The sequence below is a fragment of the Strigops habroptila genome, chromosome Z (genome assembly GCF_004027225.2).
Source record: "Strigops habroptila isolate Jane chromosome Z, bStrHab1.2.pri, whole genome shotgun sequence".
Lineage (NCBI taxonomy): Eukaryota > Metazoa > Chordata > Aves > Psittaciformes > Psittacidae > Strigops > Strigops habroptila.
The window spans coordinates 7158149-7176343 of NC_044302.2; the positions used below are offsets into that span (position 1 = coordinate 7158149).

The 18195-nt window shown below is 41.5% G+C and overlaps 1 long non-coding RNA gene across 1 annotated transcript; it reads left to right on the top strand.

The window, feature by feature from the left end:
* The first annotated feature begins 4759 nt into the window (after positions 1–4759).
* Positions 4760–13265, top strand: LOC115601368. Its single transcript, XR_003989320.1, has 2 exons — positions 4760–4913; positions 12186–13265. It is a non-coding gene; the product is annotated as an uncharacterized LOC115601368 (long non-coding RNA).
* The last annotated feature ends 4930 nt before the right edge of the window (positions 13266–18195 follow it).

The window sequence follows — 18195 nt, forward strand, 5'->3', positions numbered from 1 at the left end:
CATCTTGTGTGCTGAGTTACAGGCCACAATGCGATAGAAAACAGCTTACACTTAAAGAAATAAAAACCCTCTCTTAACATCCATTTGAGTGCTGGTTGTGGACTTAGAGAAGGCAGAGAAGGCAAAGTTCCAGCTTTGTGTCTGAGCTGCTAGTTCACCACCACTGCTTGACATTTAGCACAATACAGTTTAGGATACATATTTACAAGAGGCATGGTTTTTCTGTCCCTTTGCTAATGGGTGACACACAAGTTGTGGGGGGCTACCCCAGCTGAAAATCTGCCCACATTGGCTGTATTTGGTGCAGATGTTCAGGCTGTGGCACTTTCTCAGAAGTTTGGTCTGTGTGACTTTCAGCTTGTGCTTATCATTTGGCCATCACCAGAACAGGAAGAAAGGTTTGACACTTTTTTCCTCCTTTTTTTTTTCCTAATGAATATTATGACATGATAGCTTGAATTGTCGAAGTATCTTATAACATGTAACATCCCTTCACAGGAAATAAAACACATACCTGGTACTTAGATTGAGTGTGATCAGATAGCACCGGGTCACAGGTTGGTGTTGCTACCTCCTCTCACGTGGGCCTGTGTGTTGTGATTTTACAAAAAACACAACCAACCAGGAAATATTTCTTCTTGTAGTCAGTCATTAGCAGAGAAAGAGCAATTGTACAGTACTAAGATTATCCAGCAGTAGAAAGAGCATCCTAATCCCAGACATGAGAGACAGGATGTCCATTAGGAATGGTAGCCACTGATCAATAGTCTAATTTAGCATAGAGAGGTTTTATTGCTTTGGGAGCTGGAAGGAGAAGAGGGAGGTATTGCAGTGTCTTCAGTTCTAGTCCTGCCTCTGCTGCTGACGCACCCCAAAGAAACACTGACTGACTCCACTGCTTTTGCACAGCCATAGGATCAAGCAATAATTTTAAACTAGCAGACCATTATGTATTCTGAATGTGCATTTGATTATGTATGGGGCAGCACAAAGGAAGAAAATCCATTTCTGACAATGTCAGGAGTAAGCTGACATTTGTCTGCAGTTCATTTCAGATCAAATCCAGCAAATTTCTAGGCCATCAGCAAAGAAAATAATTATGAAGGGCTTTTTTTAGACATTTGGTGCCATTTTTTTTCTTAATAAAAAATACAGAGATAAAAAGCAGAACTTAAAAAAAATAATTTTCTACAAATATGCAAATATTTTCTACAGGGTATTTTCAATGTTTTCGGAACACCTCTGTCTCCCTCTCCCTTCCCATGCTTCTCAGAAATGAGGTTTGAAACTGTGAGCTAGTAAAGTTCATCACCTTCAATGGTGAACTCAGCTGCCAAAGGATTTCTAACTGGGTGAAGGGGTAAAAGTTGCTATTATTACATGAACTAGCTAATTAAGAGTAAGCATTACCAGTAAAATCTTTATGCTGGAATTTATATAAGGGTCAGGTAATCACATGAGTAGGAGGTGGCAGGCAGCATGGCTTTCACTCCTGCTCTGCCTCCTCTGAGAAACTGCTCCTGGTTTAAAGCTTGGGGAGGGCATGTCTAACTTAACGCAGGGAAAGTGATAAAATGGTGGTGCGGAGCCTAATGGATTTTCAAGGAGATTGAGCAGGAGCCATGGAAGGTAGCAGTGAGGCATAGAAAGCAAAAGCACAACAGGTCTCATTTAATTATCTTTTTCACACTGCATTAATCATCACAAAAACAGGATTATGCCTATTTTTACATCAGTGTTGGAAGGTAATACAAATGTCATTTTGTGAACTGTCTGTCATTAGCAACTGTTAAATTAAAGGTTTGAAAAGCAAAATAATGAAGGCATGCTGCTCCCTTGACCTATTTTTTCGCCAACAACTTTTTCCCCTTTGACCTCTGAATCTGAATTTCCCTTATCAAATCATCGTCTGATTTCCTATGACTGTTGTCACTTTCCCCAGCCCCCACAGCCACCCTGGTATTTGTTGTTCCCATGACCTCTCTCTTCAGCTGTCTTATTTTATGTGCTGGTTTGACAGTCAGTCATTTTCCTTTTCTTCCTACAGCATACATAACTCCTTGCTCTCCATAATCTTCCTCCTCATCCAGTAAGTTCTAGCAGCTTCACTTCCTTCTCCATTCCTGCTTTTCTCTCTGACTTCGTCACTCTCCTCCAGTGTCCCTGTTTCCTTCTTTTTGCCTCTCCTTTGAAATAATTTAAATAACTCAATTTTTTGCTATGGTCTCCATCCAGATGTGGCCATGATGTTTCAAAAAGAAGCACATAAATTTGGTTAGCTATATGCTTAGACTATGTTTTAATGATGTGGAATCCTTTCTCACCCCCACAAGGGCAATAAATGAGTTATGAAGTTAAATATACATGTTACTATGCTTGCATAATTATTCTTCCTACGCTCAGGGAGGTTGAGGTTCTGTATTAAATTTAACTCTAGCAATTGTCTCGATGATGGCTCAGGCTGGCTGCTGCAGCAAAACATGCAGTTTTCAGTGTTCTTATGTGACCAACTTTGCACTTCACGAGGAATCCCCTTGCTCTGAATTTATGGGAGAGGGCTGAAAAAAGTAAGTGCATGATGTCTTCTCAGGTGGAATTTATCCTAGTCCTTTCAAGTCCATATACTCCAGGATCAGTATAAACCCTGACACATAGCTCACTTTTTTCCTGCACACACCTTTGATTGTTCTGTATTATCTCTGGCTTGGAGGTATGGAGGTGTGAGTATTGCAAAGTTAGGCAAAATTCCAGGCTGGTGTATAAGACGCTGTGTTTTTCATGGGGGTAAAATAGTTGGACATAAGTCTGAAATCCAGACTGTGACAATCTCCAGTGATTTAAGGGTGCAAGATGAATCAGATCAGTCACAGCTCTGATTTCGGAGGAATGCACAGGAATATATCTTCTCACATTAACATCCCCTGACTGCGATCAGTCTTTATCACCCATACCTCAACCTGAACAATGGACAATCGACTGCATCTGTTTCTACTTTACTAATTTGATCTACCTAAGGAAACTAGTCTTGCAGGAACTTTAAAGATGAAAAATAGCACCAATTATATTCTCTAAGGCAAGTGATTTCTAAGTACCCATGTGTATATTTCTGATTCTGTACAATTCTGCTGCCAACTGCATAAGAAGGGACACCTTCTTTCACGAGACTACATAAAACTCTGCAAAGTCATATATGTAGGCAGATACTCCGCAACTGTTGGTAACAATAGATAAGATTAACTATATAAAGTTTCAAAATGTTAACAATGGGTCAAATAAGTATAGCCAAACCTCTTTTTGGTTCTTACCTTTTCCATTTTTGTGTGCCACCATGTGCAACCTTGGTTGTAGTTGGCACTGAAGGTAAATATGCTTTTTTGCTACTACAAGCACAGCAAAGGCATTGAGAGATAGCTGAGATACCTCATGGAAAAAAAACAGTTGTGTTCAGACATTATCTAATAATACAGTGTAAAAGACAGCACATTTTAAAATTCACCAAAGCAGATATCTTTTGATACCATTGAAAAGTCACCTCTGGAACTCACTGTCACGTTAGTATAGCCTTAGTTGGGGACAGTTAAATGAGTTTGTATTATAATAATAGTAAAGCTTATAATTCAGGGTTTTAAAAAGGGTATAAACCTTGCTTTTTCATTCAGGAAACCAGTATCTGGTTAGGCTTTGAAGAAATGCCTGTAACAAGTAGATTATTCCATCGGCTTGGTGCAGCAGGTATTTTTCACCTTGCTCCAGAGAAGGGTGGGAGGATCTAGTAACTGATGAAGACAGGATACCAGACAAGATGGAGTGTTGGCTTGATTCCATATGATAATTTCAGCGTAATTGTTTTGCCTTTAGGCTGCTGTATCTGATTAGACCAGTCTCCAGCTGATCCAAGGTTAGGAGAATGCAAAACCACTGTAGTGTTGTGCTAAACACAGTGCAGCCAGACCAAATAATCTGGGTCAGTTATCCATGCAGATCAGCAGATACAGGCATGCATGCAGTTTTGCATGAAGAACATAACATACAGTGGCTCCAAATTTGGAAGAAGAATTAATAATTTGCTGAGATAAAAGTTGTGGCCTCTACAGTAGGCTGGGTAATCATAAATAAATTTAAAAGTCTGTTTTAGTGCAGTGTTCTTTTAATACTAATTGGATGCAAAAATCTTATCACATTAGTAACCTTCATACCTTTATAATAAGTCTTTTATTGTATTAGCCAGCTTGGTTTTCACTAATATGATACGAAAGACTTGCTAATATATTAGGAAAGTCACTAACACTATTAATTTACTAGATAAATTACTTCTCTATCTTGGAACTTTAAATGAAATGGAATTCACTAATCCTAATTGGTTTGCCTTCTACCAGAATTATTTCCCATTAGTTCAGCATGTTTTCTTTTTTCATACTTGAACAGAAGAGATTTCTTAAACTCAAAGCCTTGGGGTACAGTATATGGGTTTATTAATTATCAGGTATTCATTCAAGGGGGTTAATTAAGCAATAACTTTCCATTGACTGGAATATACAAAGGAATAAAAGGCTTGACTTGTCTTGCTGATTAAAGCACTGAGGCCTTTGTGTCATCATTTTGCTCCGTTTGGTTGTGGGGGAATAAAGATTTTTCCACTATTTAACATAATTGGCCAAGAGCTCAGAGACCCCATTTCTTATGTATAGCAACTTTGTTGGTTTGTTGATTTTTATCCTTTTTTCCCGCATGTCTCTGCCTGGCGGAAAATGCAGTCACCTTTCATTGGAGCTGTGGACCTTGGTGCTGTTATCCATGGTTTTGTCACCTGAAGACTTGAGAACTGCAATGCAGTAAAGGGAGCTAAATCCCCTGGGAAATGAGGAACTGGTGCTGAAGGCAAGCATCCTGCTGAGTAAGCAGGGCATCTCGTTGTAAGTACATGACACCAGTGCTGAGGAATTGGTACTTGGCTGCATATTGGCTTCCAGGCAAAGTTTATGGTGTTGGCTTTGACATTTGGGCCTAATTCAAACCTCTTTGGAATCAGTGGAAAGACTCACCATGTACTTCAATTGATTTTGGATTAGGCCCAGCAGTCTTGGAATAGCTTGTCTATATGAGAGACACCCTCTCCTCTCAGGGGATATTGCCTCATGGTTTGAGAGGAGCAGCATGTCAGTTAGAACATCTTTTTTTGGGAAGAAGAGTGAGCTGCTCTCAAGTGAAGACTTGAGACTCTTGCAAGGGCTACTTTGGTCTAGGGCTCGTCCTGCAGGGACTTGAATCTGTTGGCTTTTAGGGCGTATCTTTGAGAAGTGGATCCTTTGAGGGCATGAATTAATGCATTAGAATAGGTGGAAGAGAAAGGGGTTTTTCCTAGAGCTTGCCTGGGTCCAACTGAACTCCATTTCATGTAACAGCCTCCCCGGGGCTGCGGCAGTCTGTTTTAATTAGAGCAGCCTCTGAGCATCTCTCGATTATGCTGAGGAATGGGGCTTCACTGAGAATTTAGCTGACCCAAGCTGTGGGAGCGCAAAGGCCATCGTTGCGCAGGCCTCCCACGTACCCTCATTTGCACTGTGTGAGTCTTCAGCCCGAGCCAGCTCTCTGCTGTCCAGGCTCTGGAATCCATTTATAAAAGAAGCCTGTGGTTGTGTCTGTTTGTTGGTAAATGCATATTATACACTAGCTGGAGCTGGCTGGCTGGCTGAAACTGCCGCTCGCAATCAGCCGTGCATCACTGAGTCAGCGCATCCCAAAGCCTGAGCACATCTCTGCCCAGGGGAAGCAGGGCTGGGTCCCCACCACACCCGGGAAGGTGGGGCCTCTGGGTACCAGCACAGGAGCCCACTCGTCCCAGGCAAAGAAGGAGAAAGAGGTGGAGCTGCAAGCTGGAAAAGTGTGTGATATTAGAGTGACTGCTGAGTTTTTTCTCCAACAAGCGTTAGCATGCTTTTCTTGCCTGATTGTTTTGGTGATTGTGGTAAAGTGCAGATGTTATGCAATGGTAGGACTGGTAACACTGGCCACTGCCAACTATAGTGCCAAGAATCATTTATAAGCTTCCCAGCAATAAGCTCTGTCAGCACATGCTTCACCTCCTGCTACCATTGCAAGCACCACCACTGAGCCAAGCCATGTTGTGACTGAGACACCCATTCCACCAGCGAGGACTGTACCAGTCTTCTGAGAGACAGGCTTCTTGCCCCCATGAAACCACTGCACTGTGCCCACATCATCCTCTGTTAACTCTTGCAAACTAGCTCTGCAGCTCAGCCAGTGAAGCTGAAATTCCAGCATTGCTTTACCGAGAGGGACCTTTTGGTAAAATGGGAAGATTTCGAAATCTCAACAAGGAAGGCTGTAAGATTGCCTTGAGTGTTTGAAATAATGTATGTATGCATATATCTAGGTATACCTGTATAGCTACATGAGCCAAATGACTTGCTTTGGCTTGCTTATCATTCTAAGACATAAAACAGGTAATCTAGCTTTATTTGACACCTACAATAATCATCCAAGAAAATGAGAGGCTCTTTAATGGAGGTCTATAAACAGGTCTTGCAGGTCATTCGCACAAGCTGGCTCTGCACGCCAGGGTGCTATGGAAACATGGCTATAAACACCGTGTTGGATCAAGAGCTTCTCTACTGACAGAAAAGATGAACGCTAAAGCTGTACAAAACTGAATAAGTCTCAGAAAATGATTCACTCTCTTAATTAATTTTCCATTTTGGTTGGTGGAATGCCCTTAGGTGGCTGCAGTGGGCTCAGATTTCTCTTTTCTGGGCAGAGTTCACCTTCGCACAAAGACTGGGAAACTCTCCTCTCCCATCCTCCATGCACTGAGGAACCCAGGCAGGATCCTTTAAGGGAATATTTTCCTCTACCCAAATCATTCTGAATCACAGTAATTTCTTAAGGCACAGTCACATGTGGCTCGGAGGCTTATTTAATTGCCAGCATGGTGGTATGCTGGGAAGCCTGTAGCCTTGCTTTGTTAAGCAATGCCCCATTCCCATCTCATAGAAAGTATCCCCAAGTGCATCACTGTAGTTTTCTGTTGTGACAGTCTCCAGAAAAAGCAACCGTTCGTGTGAGCAGCCATACTTGCAAAGGGTGCAGCATTCTCCAGGTTCATTTCCCAATTGCCTTCATGCTAGGACTGAATCAAGCACTTGTAAAATAAGGCAGAGCCAGTGAGCAGTCAGGTATGCATTTCCTAACCATGCAGGATTCAAATGCCCATGGTCTGCCATCTTATACTAATATAGCTGGAGCAAACTCATGCTGCAAAGTGAATGTTCACACACTGCTTTTATGTCAAGTTTGTGTGGTCGTTAAAGTTCAGTAGAAACAGTTTTCTTGCTTTCTTTCAAAAGCAATTGAAGGCTCTGCTCCAGCCTTTTCTTCTATGATTTACGGTGACATCCTTGGGCACAGTTTTCCCACTGAAATCCTTTACTGTTATCAGGAGACAGGACGAAAGGAGTGGAAAGAGCCCCCGTGTCATGCCCCAGGCCATCTTAGGGAGGGGATAGGCAATCCTGTGCCTTATCTCTCCCAGTTCTCCCCCTCTGATATACTTGGAGAAATGACTAAGCTGGGGAGAGGAGCTGGAGCAACACAAAGTAGGTGCGTAGGAGGTTGCCAGTGGGGTTGTTCCAGCTTATGCTGGGAGTCACCTTGACCCAGCACTACAAAGAAAACATAAATCTAAATTTCTTCTTTCCATTCCTGCCCCACAAACTGCACAGCATAAAATGTATCACTTTCTGATTTTCAAATAGCATTTCTGTATGCATTATTAATGTAACTAAAACCCGAACCTTCAATTTATCACTCCCTGGACACTCGCACTTAGAGACGTGTGTTATATCATTGTCTGTTTAGAGGTGGTGTTAAGTTCTAGCTAGAAAAGAAAGGTGTGGTGTTGGGAACTGTAACTTCCCCAAAAAGGAACACCAAAGTCTATTTATTTTCTCAGCACAGCAGCGAGTCAGGGTGTCCCCTGATCTGGGTGTAGGGGAACAGCAGGGTAATGAGAGGGCATGGCCCGTTTTTTTCTATTCTGTCAGGTAGAACCTACAATTTGTCTGCTTCTGCCATTGTGCCTGCATCAATCAGTGATTTCACTGTTTTCTCCTTTCCAGTATTTTCCTGATAAACACCAGTTTAAAACCCCAAATGTAGCCCACTAATAAATCATGGTTATTTTGTTCTATAAAGCTTTTGTCTGGTTAAGACTTAAATTTCCACTGCCCTGAGGAAGACTTAGATTAAGGTGCTCCATATGGTGCCAGCGATGGAGGAAGGTTTATGTAACTAGGAGGTTTTAGCCAAGCATCAGAAGCTTTAAGGTTTCACTTTACTCCTGAGAAAAGTTGCCGGCAGAAGAATAGGTTCTCATAGTCAGATTGGCAGAAAACATACTGACACCTCTAAGAAACCAGGTAGGAACTGCAATTTTGGCCCGGTGAGATTTTTTGAAGTCAATATTCCTATGAAAGCCACATGAAGTCAGTGAAGATATTCCTATTGATTTCAAAAGACTCTGAGGTATATCCCATAGGGTAGAAATCTCACACGCTCTTCAAAACCTGAGTTAGGTGGATTTGAGCAGCAGGTCTGTGTTAAAGGGGAAGGGGTCATCCACTCCCTTTCCTTCTGAGGAGAGAAGGTGCAAAATATGCATGTGTTTGCTTATCCACAATGTGATGTGGCCCCAAAGCTCATTGCTTTGATGTGGCTCCTGCTCATTGTGAGGAGCTACAAGAGATGTCCTACTCATCCAGCCATTGTTCTTCATGAGTCCTCACCAAGACTTTCCCTGGGCAAGCTGTGCTGCAGTGGAATTACCAATGCTTTGGAGCCTATCACGCTCTGTGAAAAGTCAGGGTGAAGGCCACATCTTCTCAGGTCTGCCAGCTGGGAAAATAGCTCTTCTGTGGAAGGCTGAAGGATGGGAGCCGACCAGCATTAGCATGCACACCTTGTGGAGGCCTATGCCTTCAGGCAGGAATTAGACAAGATAGTTGAGTTGAAACTAGAAGAAGCTGCTCCTGAAGCATTTCTGTGGTGGAGTGTAAGGTTTCATTTCTAACGTCTAGAACTTGAACTCAACTGTGCTTGGGAGAAGCCGGCTGTTTAACTCTGGGTACTGTCAGCAGGGCCAGGATTTCAACTCCCATAATTAGCAGCTAACGTCAGGACTTCAGTGTGCCAGGCAGCAAGGGGGTCCCTTCTCCAAACATCTGCCCCCAGCGCCCCACTAGGAGGAGAAAAATATGAGCACAGGGAATTAAAGTGACAGCCCCTGCGATCTGGCATATGTCACTGCCTCTGAGGCTGATTTAACTGGGCAGCAGGTAGAAAGACAAATATTCACTAGAGGAGCTGGAGAAAATGGAGGCAAGGCAGAATGAGATAAAACCTATTAGAGAGAGTGTTTTACAGTGCGATTCCTTGGGGGGCTGGGAAGGAAGGAGAAAGCTCACCATAAATGGAAAAAGGCTTGAACTATAATTAATTTACCTTGTCTGAGCTTTTTACCACATTTCTACTGTATTTCCATGCACGAGAAAAAAATGCACCAAATTCACATTCTGTATTTTTTAAGTACACAACAGGTAACTGTCTCACAACAGATCAGCACGGTAGCATATTTGCTCTGTATATGTATGGGTTTGTAATGGTCTTGGACTTCAGCTTCAGATGAAATAATCAACCCAGACTGAAAGGGTGTTTATCGGAAAGGCAGTAGAAGAAAGATGCTGCTGCTGTCTGAACTGCCTGACTCTTGCAAATTAACAATGTAAAGGAGAGGTTTTCTTGGAAATCTGTAGGCAAGTGGCTAAGCTCCACTGCTTGCACTTAGGCAAATGGGTATCAGGAGTGGTGAAGGCAGCTCCCCTCCCAAATCTGCTGGTCATTCAAAGTCAGTCTGGGATGTGAAAATCAATCAACCCAGGTTCTCTCTGGTTCATACCTTGCCAAAAAGAGGCTGGGAAATCAGACTATATTTAATATTTCCAGCACCAGCTTTACAGATTCCATCTCAGTTACCTGTGTGGGTTCTGCAGGTAAATGTATGTCTGTACCCAATATAATTTGTGCCTCTCACAGTAGTGTCAGCAGCAGAAGAGACACTGAAAGATTTGATCAGCCTGAAGCCAGAACTCACACATAGTCATTTTTGCTGTGTAGAACTAAAGATGATAAAAATGACAGGATTCTAGTGAAGGTCTGAATTGTCCCCAGGTTCAAGGATTCTTGGATGAGGGGCTGGAGCCCACTAGGAAGTTGAGGCTAAATTTTGCACTTTTCCCTTTATAGTGTTGACTATACAGAAAAAAAGAAATATATGGGAGGAAGCAAAGTATGTATTATACTTCTGCAGTCTAAAAGCTGGTTTCAGTACTGCGTACTTTTATGTAGAACTCAATAAAATGCATTTGCAAACATAATTACAGATGCAGCAATGTTCTCTAATAATGGATTATATAAAGCATGTTATGAAATACATTCATATCAAGTTCTTGGCAAATTCTACTATCTACTGTAACAAGGTGTTATAAAACCAATTATGGGTATATAGGAATTACAGACACAATGTATGTACCCCTTGAATACAGTACAATTTCAGGTGGTTGTAAAACATGCTGTAGAGGGTGGTGGAGTTGTTTTGAACATGCTGGTGCCAGCAGCACAGGAGGGAATCCGTTCTTGGGGAAAGCATGTTGATAAATGGTGCTTCAGTGCATATCGGCTGACTCTTGGCTCGAGGCCTATAGGTTGATCCAGCTGTCCTTATGTGCCACAATATTTTGCCCTATTTTGTAGTCCTGTAAATTCCTATCAAAGTGTGTAGCACTTTGTTCACCTAGATAATGAATGAAAAATAATTAAGACCCTAGTCCCGAATTAATATCAAACATTTATGATGTTGCTTCAATTTGCTGGCTTCCCACACGAAGGCATTATCTGAAGCCTTCTCAGTTGAGTGGAAATTTACTATTAAATTGGGCAATTTCTAGATGAAGTCTTGGTTTAATGTTGTCAGATTATTTCTTTAGGGCAGAAGGGATGTTATTCTGAGTTATTAGGTTGTATATTTTGCTGTGTCATGAGAAGAACAAATGAATTTCTTATATTCTACTTCCTCATTACTAAAAACAACTTCTAGTAAAAGATAAGCAGAACCAGTGCAGATAAAAAGGAAGACCCTTTTCTCCCTGCAGTGAACCTTTACCCAAACTCCTTTTTTTTTTTTTTTTTATGGTTCCTGTTGTTGTTCACGTATTTCCTAGCTCTGCCTAGGACAGGGAGCATGGTCACAAGCACATGAATTCCCATCATCTTATTTCTTTGCTGTTCAGAAAGATCTTCTCCAGCCTGGTTTTTGTAACAACGGATGTTTGGGTAATTTGAGAAAGCAAAGAGTGTAGGCATCATGGCTTCCACATCAGTGAACTGCAGTTTCAGCTTAAGCATGCAGCTGCAAAAACATATCCTTCAATATATCAGATGAAAATTTTTGAGAATGAAGTGCACCGTATAGCATGCCCAAAGCCCAGCTGTCTGGTTCAAGGGGCCTGGCTGCAATTGAGTGAGATGCCCTTTCATGCTGTTTTCCTGCAAATTTTCCCTATGGATTCCAGTGTATAACCACTCGTATGCAGTCATGAGATGGGGATGCAGCTGGGATGTATGCTTAAACACAGAAACTTAGATTTATTTCTGTAAAAGCAGCTCAGCTGATAATTTGCAGTACATCTTTCCTCCAAGGACCTCAAAGCACTTCACAAATATTGTTGGAGGTTCAGAATGTTCTTGCACTTGGGTAAACTTGGTCTTAGAGAGGTTAAGTGATTTACTTGAGGTCTCTCAGTAAATCAGAGGTAGAGGTAGGAAGTGAAACAGGATCATGACTGTAGATGACATCCTTTAACCTTCGGAGGTGCTACTGTGTGCAAATAAAGGCCTGACCTTGCTAGCCTCCCTCTTGTTGAGCAGTGTCTCTGAAATTAATGGAATGACTGATGTGAGAAAAGGGCTGCAATATTGGCCTCTTCAGGCCTTTCTCTGTGAAGTATTTAATATTTCCCAAGAGGTATTGTTTGGCTTCACCTCGTACCAATGTGTCTTATAGCAACAACAACAACAAAAGCAACAGAAATCTCAATTTCTTTTTTTTCCTCTAGTGCATAAAAGCCAAGATCCAAGGCGAGAGCTCTCTCTGGGTAGTTGCTAAGCCACGGGGACCTGAAGACAGTTGGTGTTTCTTGGAAATGGGCTCTGACTCCTCTACTTTTCTCCTTCACAGGAAAAGAAGAGATTTTGGGTCACAATACAGACCTACACATTTCTCAGCTGGTAAAAAACGTAGTTGGTATTTCTTCCTAGCAAAAGTTTGGCTCTACCTCAACTTCAGCAGTCACAAAGACTAATATGTAACAAGGACTGCCATAAAAATATAATGTAAAATATGTCTTTAGTAAAAGGAAATGGGAATTCCAAAATTCTTTCTTATTTCTCTGCAGAAAAAAAAAGAAAGGTTTCTAGCTACAAGCCGCTTTTTGCCTATTTAAGTCTCTATGCTTCCTATTCCACTCCTTTAGCAGGCTTGTAATGAATGAAGAAATAGAATATGGGAAATTGGCATAGGTAGTAAATTGTGGAAGTTATATAAACTCATGGCAATAGCAAGCAGATTTCAATCCTAATGCAGACAGCAGAGATTTCTACCATTGAGGAAGAAAGGAGGGAACCTGCAGCATCTGAAGAGAGATCAGCTGACTGAACTCCAGCGCCTGCTCCAGCCTGCAGAGATGGGAGACAGCCACAGACGGGGAAAGTAGAAGCAACTCTTGAAACCCGCAGAAGTGACAATTCCCTGAAGCTTGAACTTCGGTGATAAAGGGAAAGAGATCATTAACCGTAAGAGAGGAGAGTTTGTGGAGGAGAGAAGAAAAAGGAAAGAAAAAAACCTCAAAACTCTTTAACTCTGGAGTTTTAAAAGTGCCCTTGTTTGTTTTCTTGGCAGAGAAGCGGAGCATTTGGCACCCATCCTTGGAAGGTGTCCCAACTGTAAAAATGCTGGGGTTGGCCCTTTCCATGCTGTTGCTAAGCGGATGGCCCAATAGCCGGCAGGGCCCTCCAAACCCCACCCCACGCTCTGGCCAGATCCAGGCTCCAGCCCGCCTGTATTAAAAGCCTCTCTTCTCCCACTTGCTAATAATAATAATCTAAAAAAAAAAAAAAAGGAAAAGAAAAAAAAAAAGCCAAAGAAGTGCCGAGTTTATGCAAGAAACCCAACTCAGCTCATGCCAAGAGCTCAGCAAAGAGGAGCTGGGGAGCACCAGCCCGTGCCCAGCTCCCGCTGGGGATGGATGGGGCTCTGCAATGGGCTCCTGTCTGACTTGTTCTGCTCCCCCTCCTGCTCTGCTCCCACAGCCTCAAGGTATAGGGCAGAAGCAAAGGGGGTTTTTTCCTCCCCCCTCCCCCTTTCTTTTTTTAATAACTTTATCAGCTCCAAACCCCAGGATGATTTGTGCGTTTCATACTCTCTGCGCCTTTACTCTCGGTTAGAATTTGGATCCTTTCCATTTCTCAGTTAAAAACTCCATTTTTTTTTTTTTTTCTTTTATTCCCCCCAGTTGTTTGTGGTTTTGCATGGAAGGGCATTGTTAACGCTTTCACTGCCCTTTTGGAAAGGGCTGTCTTGGCTCACTTGTTATAGGAGTTTCTGTAAGAGCAGAATAAAGTGCTGGGTTTTGAAACTGAAAAAAAAAAAAGAGTAGTGATGGAAAAAATTTGCACTGAAACTGCTACTGTGGGAAAACCTGATCTAGAAAAGCAGAATGCCTGTTATTTATTTACAAGAGCCCTGACCACTTCTGCAAGGCACTAGATGAGGTCTTTCCAAGCTGATGCTCAAAAGCATCAGTACAAGGGGGGAGAAGGGATCAGGTTTGGTAAAAGCATGTCTTGACTGCCTTGCATGGACAGGGGAGCCAGGCCACCTTGTGCTGCTGCAGGGTGGTAAAAGGGGGAATTCAGTGCTTTTTTGATACCTAAGTATAAAACAAGTAAAAGGTGTGCTTTTCCACTGAGGCTGTCTTAAGTGTTATATGCAGTGTCACACTTGTAAATGAGAGGTCCTCGAAATACCACGGGTACACATAAAGCGTGGGAAGAGCTGGGGAATTTTTTGCTGGAAGTTGTAAAAAGTGGAGGATTCATTTTCCCTATTGTCCATAGAGATGAGAAAGGGGGAAGCTGGCATCTGTCATTTAAACCTTCTTTATTCCTCTTCATCAACAGTTGCAGCTGCAGAAAGTGGGTATCATCTCACTCCCGTGGGGAGACTGACCTGGGTGCGCATGTCTGTGCTTGCACTGCTCACAAGAGCTTTCCCAGCTGAAGTCCTTGAGCTTTGAGTAAATGCTAGAAACAGAGATGACTTAAATATTTGGCAGCAGCTAGTATAAGTTATCTTTTTCTTTTAAAAAATAACATGTTATGCAAGCAGGTTTTATTATATTTATGGGTGTTTATTATTTCTTCCTGTAGATGGTAAAATAATCTTGTTGGAACCAATAGGAATGTAAATTTAACATGTCATGCTGTATGTGAGTAAATGACACAACATTTCTCGAGTAAGTTCTAAAAGCACATGAAAAAAGCCCTTCCTATATTTGCACATCCTGTGGTAATTAGCACATGAATATTTTCCATTTTTAGTCCTTGAAAAAAAAATACTTTTATAGTGGTTAAAACAAGTGCATATTTTTCCAGCATCCTCCCCAGTATGATTGCTGTTCTTAAATATTTGTATTCACATTTGTATGTATGTTTGTTGTGCCTGTTAGTTCAGCTTTATAGAACAAACGGAGAAAATGAAAATATAGATTTTTAACCACAACAAGATTCCCTGCAGACAGAACTTTTTTTTACTGCTACAGAAATGCAGCAGCTCGGAGGAAGAGCACAGCATGTAAGTCTACATACATCACAGCCCTTTCTTATTACTCTTACCACACCAGCTGAATGGAGAATTACAAAAACTATGTGCCTGATTCTGTAAAGATTTTTAAAAGAGGCTTAACTTTAGGCGTGCAGGTAACTTCAAAGGGAATTAAGTGAAAATAGAAGATGTGAATAGTTCATGACAGATGAACGCATTAGAGAGAATGATCTACACAAAACTTGATCCAGAAGTTCTGGAATTATGTTAATTGACCTTTGTGAGCTAAACAAAAGCTCACTGGAAATTATGTTCAGAAGTTAAACCCAAGACTTTTACAAAATAAAACCCAGTGTACTGGATATTTATAGTATTGTGTATCCATTGACTTTTCTAGAGGTAAAGGGTAAAATCCCGGCACTGCGGAAGGGAGCAGGACTATTGCCATTGGTTTTATTGGTGCCAAAATTTTGCCTATAACACTTAAACTTCCTCTGGCTCTGAAGTTTTTTTTATTATCTAACTCTGACATTGTTTTCTGCATCTGTGCTGTCACATTTCATGGGGTATAAAAGCATTTTAAAATTAACAACGGACTTGAGCTGCAGAGCACGGCTCAATGATCAAACCTCTGTGTCCATCTCGACAAAATTTGATTAGATGTTTGATTCAAGCCTACTGTGTAGACGCATCTCTCTATACGATCACAATTTTGTTGGCACACCTGTTGTGGCCCGGTTGGGATATTTTGTGCATGTAGCAAATCCTGGTCTAGCAGGTAAACTAAGCATCACTTTTGTTTCACCACACAGGAGCAAGCTGTGTCAACTACTGCACATCACTTTGTGATCATGCTAAAGCCACTCTGACAAAAAGCTGCCTCAGCAAGCTGTCGTTTTAATGTTTCATCCATTTTCTTTTTGTGTACGTTTGCTCCACATTTCAGTGAAGCCTCATCTCTCCTGCCCATGGCCATAGGCTACGAGTCTGCAGCAAAACTCAGTCTCAAACATGTCACATATAATGAAATGGGAAAATTCCACCCAGAACATTCTGATTGCTGGTTTTCATACTGAAATCCCCTCCAGGTCAGGAAGAGAAGAGGACAAACAAGGCAATGGTAAGTGGCACCTGCAGAGGGGCAATACTAGACCTAGCCAAGAGCATTGTCCTGGTTGTTTGCTGTGGGACATGGGACACTGTCGCTGTGCCATGGCTGCAGTGGGAACCCTTACCTGCCTTATAACTGCAGCCGTGTATGTGATGCCCATATCTATTTATCACTTCAAGCTAAAGAGCTATACTGTATACTGCAAATTAGAGGCCTTCTAGATCATAATTTTAAAGCACTTAAGCTTGTGTTATCTTTTAGCTCTTTATTCGTCTAACTAGTTAAGATTTTGAAGACCTAATCTAGTTCCCATTAAGACAAAGACAGGAATTCCTTCCTCTGTGAAGTGTTGTACCTCGGGAAGCCAAAATCTTTTGTGTCTGCCTGAGACGTGTATATCTTACAGGCATTAACAGCTCAACCTATAGATTTTTCTCCATCAGTTGGGGAAGTTTTATTCTTATCCCCATTTTATAGGGTGAAGTCTCTTACTTAGTGAAGTATGTGAGCATGTGCCAGTTTCAACAGAGCTGGTGGAATCTTTCCAGGAGAGACTTATGTTTGCCAAAAGTGCAATTTGAAGTGGAAAAACTATTCGCAAATTCAGGTTGAATGTAATGAAGAGGTTTGTCAGAAAGAAAATCAGGGGAATTGCTTTTCTCAGGAAAGTTTAAATGCTTCATTTCAGTATTTTCAAAACAAACTGTCATTTTGACCTTTCTTAAACCACTTACTTTCCAAAGTTAACCTTTTCTGTTCATTATTATTTAGAAAGTAATATGATAAATAGAATATTAGACTTTTCAGTAGGAGAGTGAATTATCATTGCTTTAAATTTCATTTTGATGTTTTGAAATAGAGGAATTTTGCAACTGGAACTGTTTGTTCTTTAAATTTTGTGTTAAAAACAATATGAAAACTTCCATTCTTGAGCAATCAAAGCAATCTGAGTTGATCCAAAATGAACCTTTTGGGGGGCTTTTAAGTCTGTTCCACTGACACATTGTGTGTTTCAGGTTCAACCTCACCTGAATCATGTTTTCAGTTTGCTGCTGAGCCACCAGACTGAAGGGAACACGTTTGTACAGCTCTGACTCCAACAGCTTAACAGCCCTATTGTTTTCGGTTGACTCCTGTGAAACTACCTGTGCTGGGAGTCAGCCACGTGGCTTTGAGTCTCCCTGAACTGGTGCCTAAACAAACTATGGGAAGTCGAACAGGGTGACGGGCAAAGCCCCGGTGTCCTGGCTGGCTCCTTTGGTGCTCCAAGTTCAACACCCTGTTCTTCCACCAAGTTTGCTGAGCTCTCTAGAACACATCTGGCTTAAAAGAGAAGGAATAATTTTCTTTGTGGCATTCAATGCCCAAATTGGGGAAGGTGGGCAGCAAAGGAAAGAAATGTCTGGGTGAATTTGAAACTGAGATCTGGGCTAAAATTTTCAGTGGCTCTTATATTAGCTGAAAATGTTCTTCTCTCTGTTATGAACATAACTTTCTTTAAATAAATACCCAGATAGCTTCCGTTAGTTCCCAGCAGCTTTCCCATCTTCTGTTAATAGCTTCTTCTAATAATGCAAAGTAAATGACAATATAAAAATGAATTGGAATAATTTTGCAAAGACAACTTTAACCAATTGAGGGAGCAGAGGGAACAACAAAGACATAAATTTAAGTGTATACCTCTAAATAGCGTAATTATCTTTTAAGTTTCAAAGTGTGCACGTGAAAAAACCAATCCTACCAGCCAAGAGAGGAGGAAACATGATCCAAAGGATGCTTACTACACACCAAAATATTTTCCACCAAACTAAGTTTTATTAACTTCCCAATGCCATGTGATATATATCTGCAGCTCACTCATACTGCCTTTATTTGTTGCTCTGTGTGAGAAGTTGTAGTCTGATCTAGCCTGACACGCCATGGTATGCACAGCACACATATATCATGATAAGCCAGTTGAAAACCAAACAGCTCCAAAGAGAGAGTTAAATAGCGTGATCCAGCAGGGGCCTGCATCAGTCAGAAAGAGAGTATTTGAAATGGCACACCTTCCACTTGCAAGTAAATAAATACTGATTGCATGCTGTAGCTGAGAGGGAACAAGATAATTCAATCCAGTGTTTCCACAGACAAC